The sequence below is a fragment of the Macaca fascicularis genome, chromosome 11, assembly GCF_037993035.2.
Source record: "Macaca fascicularis isolate 582-1 chromosome 11, T2T-MFA8v1.1".
NCBI lineage: Eukaryota > Metazoa > Chordata > Mammalia > Primates > Cercopithecidae > Macaca > Macaca fascicularis.
Genome location: NC_088385.1, coordinates 65,676,842 through 65,682,841, shown reverse-complemented (window position 1 = coordinate 65,682,841; position 6,000 = coordinate 65,676,842). Strand labels below are relative to the sequence as shown.

Below are 6,000 nucleotides of genomic sequence, written 5' to 3'. Positions count from 1 at the left end.
ATTTTCCCTACATTTCTGTAGTTTTCTTTAGCGCTCTCTAAAGGGTACTATTCTTCTTGTGTGACAGATGGGCATAGCTTTACAAGAAAGGGATTTAGTCATTAACACCCATGTAAACAGATTATTCTTGCTAAGAAAATACCTTGTAAGGACACAAGAGCAGTGCAGCTTTTGAGAGAAACCATATCTCATACATTAAAATTGCGACACACTTTCAGGTTAATTGCTTTTTATTAGAATTGTTTGTGGGAAGTCAAGATGTTGAAGCAGAAGGCAGGTCACAAAACAGAGGTTTGGTTATAACCTTCCAAAGTCTGCAGGTGACAGCTGCTCGTGGCAGGTACAGCAGAGCGCTTGGAGATGTAGAGTGGGAGGTCAGCAGTGGTGATGGACTCTGGAGATACTGGATCACCACAAACAGAGCTCTCATTTCTCCCCCAGCTGGAAGTGGCAGCTACTATTTGAGAACTGCAATAGATAAACATTTGCCAAGTTAATCAGGCATGTACTATGTCCATTAATCCCTCCTGTTCCAGGTCAAACCTTATCCCTTCCCTCTTTGAAAGGAAACAACAGTTATGTGCTCAATATCATGAAGGACATTATACATTTATTCGTTTCTATATATCTATGAATCCTTTCTGAGCTGTCGAGTATGCATTCCTTCCTTCAATTAAGAGGTATTTATTGAATGGCTACAATGTATCACTGCATAAGGTGACACATGCCTGTGGGGAAACTCGCTGCCTGATTATCAGAAAGCTTACAGTCTGTTGCAAGAAACTTAGACATTAAGTGAGAAATTACAAATTAAAATGTGAATTGTAATCACAGCCATAAATTAATGCACCTTATAGCAAGTCTTCTGGGTTGAGTAAAGTGTTGTCTTTTGAAGTACTTCTCTTTCATAATACTGTTTTCAGCTGAGTAGCACAATGCACACGAAAAACAGAAAGCTGAAAAGAATAAATAAGTGATTAGAAATTAAGCAATTAAGATGATAGGACAGAGAAGGTAAGGCTGGAAATTGGAAAGCAGATACCTAAGAGATGAATTAGTCTGTAATCACATAAGGAATGCTAAAATGCCTCATAACAATGCCTTTTTTTTTTTTTTTTTTTTTGTATTTACAATGTTTCTCATTCATTAGGTTACTTTGTCCTCATAATGACCCTGCAGGGATAATAAGGGCAAGTATGACCCTCCTGGCTTTAGAGGGAAGTTCAAGTCTTGCCTAATGTTACCCAAATAATAATGAACAATGTTGAGACTGGGACCCAGGCCTTCTGGTTTCCAGTCTATTATGAGTTCTACAGCTACGTGACAACACATTTCTCTTCACCTGTCATCTCTAAATGTGTTTGACAGCTCCAAAGCAATCCATGATCACTGACAGGACAAAAGCAATCAAGTTCACATCAAGACCCTACTTTCAGAGAGAGCTCAAAAATTCAGAATTTTTGCAAAAGCAATTTGTGTCAAATGCGGAAAGTCTAGAAAATCTAGAGAGACAACAAAACTCACCCATAATTCCATCAGCCAAATATAACCAGTTTTAAGATTTACATATATATCCTCCCGGTCTTTTTTTCCTTGTGTCTTTATTATTTCACACATTGAACTTCTACTTTGCAAACTGCAGGTTAAAATTAGCTCTCTCTATATATATGCTACATATATGTGTGTGTGTGTATATATATCATATATTACCCCATATTGATATTTCCCTATAGTATGATATTAAGGTTAAAATATTTTTGTTATATAAATGTACTTTATTATTTTTATTATATTATTTTGTTTAACCAATTTTTAATTCTTAGGTATTAATTTCTTTTCTGCCAATATGTACATGGCAGCAGTGATATGCTGATATTTCTGGTTAAAAAAGAAAGCCCTGGTCCATAATATTGGTGTGCTGCACCCATTAACTCGTCATTTACATTAGGTATATCTCCTAATGCTGTCCCTCCCCATCCCCCTACTCCACAACAGGCCCTGGTGTGTGATATTCCCCTTCCTGTGTCCAAGTGTTCTCATTGTTCAATTCCCACCTGTTCTACCCCTGGTAGAATTAGGCTGTGAATCCATCTGGTCCTGGACTTCTTTTGGTTGGTAGGCTATTATTGCCTCAATTTCAGAATCTGTTATTGGTCTATTCAGGGATTCCACATCTTCCTGGTTTAGTCTTGGGAGAGTGTATGTGTCCAGGAACTTATCCATTTCTTCTAGGTTTTCTAGTTTATTTGTGTAGAGGTGTTTATAGTATTCTCTGATGGTAGTTTGTATTTCTGTGGGGTCAGTGGTAATATCTCCTTTATCATTTTTTATTTTGTCTATTTGATTCTTCTCTCTTTTTTTCTTTATTAGTCTTGCTAGCAGTCTATCAACTTTGTTGATCTTTTCAAAAAACCAGCTCCTGGATTCATTGATTTTTTGAAGGGTTTTTTGTGTCTCTCTGGGTGACAGACAGAGTATCACTCTGTCACCCACGCTAGAATGCAGTGGTGCAATCTCAGCTCACTAAAACCTCCGCCTCCCAAGTTCAAGCAATTGTCCCACCTCAGCCTCCTGAGTAGCTGGGATTACAGGCACCTGCCACCACGCCCAGCACATTTTTGTATTTTTAGTAGAGATGGGGTTTTGCCATGTTGGCCAGGGTGGTCTCGAATTTCTGACCTCAGCTGATCCACCCACCTCAGCCTCCCAAAGTGCTGGGATTACAGGCATGAGCCACCGTGACTGGCCCAGTCACTTATCTTAGCCAAATATTATGTAATGTTTCTCTGTGTCTCATTTGTGTTTAAAGACTGAGGACAATCATTGGATTATGTATACTATTTAATTACGTTTATAAACTTAAAACTTGTACTCAGTGCATATATAATAGATGTGGGTTGTCATACCAGCTCTATCAATTAACAGATTGTTAAATTTCAGCCACTTTACTAACCTCAGTTTCCTCATCTGCAACCATTCAGTTTATTTCATGGAATTACCACGAAGATGTGCTATAAGATTTAAAGATTCTTTTGATGGTGGGACACATGCAGTGACATTTGGATAGGTGAAAGGCAGAACTCTATTACTTACTGCTCCCAAAGAGAGCATAGGGAGTTGTGCTGGGGACAAGATAACAGCAAACTGGAGCTGTAGCGGCCAACTCATGGATGGCAAGTGCGACGGGGTTAGCTAGGTTTGACAGACTTTCTGTAGATTGGCTGTAGAATAACTTTTCAGGCTTCAGGGAATAGGTCTGTTCCTGGAACCCGTCCAGGTTGTCTGGTACCTGGCCCCAGGATGATTAGGGCTGGTACAGAGTGACCTGGAGTATGGGAGTTTAAGACAGATGGTTGGGGCATAGTCTGAATCAGCTGTTCGAGAAAGGGACCTGACTGCTCCGTCTACTTTTCTTCACCTTTTATGCTCATTAAATCCTCTCATATGACGGAAAAATGACCACGATCAACCCAAGCTATCACAGAGTGCTTTCTAACCTCGGTGTGGTTTCATCTGTGAATTAAATGTTGAGGTAACAGTGGTTCTTAACATTCTGAAGTCAAAGGCTTATTGAGAATCCTTTGAAAGCTGTGGGCGGCCTCCCCTGAAATGTGTAAGACTCATGTACAGAACATTTTGCCACTGTTTATGTTGTTGCTTCAGCACATGCACTTTACAGAAGCATTTATTTTGCAATGAGATAGCTCTCAGAACACATGTTTTCTTCTTTTAGTGGAGCAGCTTGGCCAAGAGATTACAGGCCTTCAGTAAAACTGTGTTGGTTACTGCAGAACATTTAAACAGAAATCTACCTGATTAGCATGGCTAAAATTATTCACTAATTCAGATTGGTAGTGAGCCCCTCCTTGTCAAACTGCTCAGAATGGGCTTTCTTTAATCCTCAATAAAAGTGAAAATTATTCCTCAGGTTCAATCCAGGCCTTTGAAACTTGTCTTCCAAAAGTCAACTTATCTTCTAAAAGATTTTTCTACACAGTAGAAAAGAAAGTTATATTCTCTTTCCCTTTCTTACAAACTTCTTGAAGAAACTCTGTTTTTCATGAAGGTGATGATTTCACAGCAGTAGACAAGACTTATTTCAAGATAATTGGCAAAAGTCTTTGATCTCAATACATTCTGATGTATTTATAATACTTAATCTAGCAAATATTTATGAAGCACCAACTATATATCAGGACCTTTATTAGGCATGAGGGATACAGCAGGAAATAGGAAAGATAATTAACTGCAGTAAGCCATGATGATATGCAAAGCTTCTACCTTCAGCCAACAAAAAACCCAGATGTGCTGCCAAACACTTCAAATGCTCGACATCATGTCCCAATTTTTTGTCCCAATTTTTCTTCCAATCAAATATAGTGCATTTTTCTTCTTGAAAATCTGAAGATATGAATTTTCTTAAAGTTTCCAGAACGGACATAAAATAGGAGGGTGTTTCTGATAGCATCATGATTTACTTATTCGCTCACTGTAGATGCAGTAGTAAACAATATAGACCTGGTCCCATGCCCACTAGTAAGCTGTGAAGGAAGAAAGCTAGTAATTGTAACTAACTGCCCTTGGAGATACCAGCAATTCCATCTAGTTTATGCTGAAGGAAAATGGCATATCTGTCAATTCCTCTAAGACTTGCTTCAAAATATTAAGTGAATATCAGGATTTCTGGAGTAGATGATATAGACAGAAGTACAAGCTACAAACCAAGCCACAAACCACTTCTCCTATTTCCAAAGCATGGATCCTTGAAGGATTTTCAATTTGTGTCATACCTTCTATTTGGTAATGCAAAAAAAAAAAAAAAAAAAAAAAAAAAAACTAAAAAATACTCACAGAAAACCAGTTTTTGCATTGAATTTTGAGTGAGCATTTTCAGGTTTGTCTATCTAGTTCACATTTTCTGAAAACTCATCTTTTCTTCCAAATGTATAGTTGCATAGGAGCTACCATGTTTCTGTAAAATGATCCATTCACTGGCCACAGCCATTGAGTTAAGCAATGGACACTTGACCCAGATGGGATAAATACATCTTTTCTCTGGAGAATTTGGATCTACTATGAAGAACTTTTTTTAAGAAAGTAAACTTAAGAAAGGAATATCAGAACCATCTGATAAGAGCCTAATATCTTAGGTTTAAAAATATAAATCAGATTTGATTTCTCCCTTGATTAAAATCACACAATGGTTGTCCATTATTCTTAAGATAAAGATTGACTCTGTCTCTATATCTGCACTGTACTACAGGACAGCATCTGCCTACCTTTTTGACTTTACTTTTTATCACTCTACCCCTCATTCAGCCTCACAAATATTCCTATTTTTTATATATGGCAAGCTCATTCCAGTCTCAAAGACCTTATATTTGCTCTTCCTAAAAATTAAAATAAATATCTTTGAATTTTCCTATGACAGGCTCCTCCTCATCATCCAAGTTTCAGCCTTCCTTCATGACCTCATTTAAAGTACTCCCTCCTCAAGTCCCTCTGATTTGCATTTTCCCATTTATTTATTTATTTGAGACAGAGTTTTGATCTTGTTGCCCAGGCTGGGGTGCAATGGCGCTATCTCAGCTCACTGCAACTTCTGCCTTCTGGGTTCAAGCGATTCTCCTACCTCAGCCTCCCGAGTAGCTGGGATTACAGGCCCCCACCACCGTGCCTGGCTAATATTTTGTATTTGTAGTAGATACAGAGTTTCACTATGTTGGTCAGGCTGGTCTTGAACTCCTGACCTCTGGCGGTCCACCCGCCTTGGCCTCCCAATGTGGCATTCTCCTGTTTCTAACATCTAATTATTACCTAAAATCGTATTTTAGTGTATTTGTTTACTTATCTCTTTTCCCTAAATTAGAATATACCCTTCTAATTAATTTCCTTGACTAGTTCACTGATACTGCCTCAAGACCTGGAAGAATACCTGGCATGCTGTGGCAATCAGCAATTAATACCAACAAATATTTGCTGAATTGATGAAGAATCAAA

The 6,000-nt window shown here is 38.2% G+C and overlaps 1 long non-coding RNA gene across 7 annotated transcripts in view; it reads right to left on the bottom strand.

Moving 5' to 3' along the window:
* Positions 1-212: 212 nt before the first annotated feature.
* The window catches only part of LOC107126717 (uncharacterized), a 332,087-nt gene continuing 326,299 nt past the window's right edge, over positions 213-6,000 (bottom strand). For 6 of the 7 annotated variants that reach the window (XR_012419745.1, XR_012419743.1, XR_012419748.1 and 3 more), the window contains 2 exons: positions 851-956; positions 213-468 (listed from right to left, as the gene is read on the bottom strand). This is a non-coding gene — a long non-coding RNA (uncharacterized lncRNA). The remainder of the gene's footprint in view (positions 469-850; positions 957-6,000) is intronic. The other variant, XR_012419746.1, reaches the window with a different exon arrangement.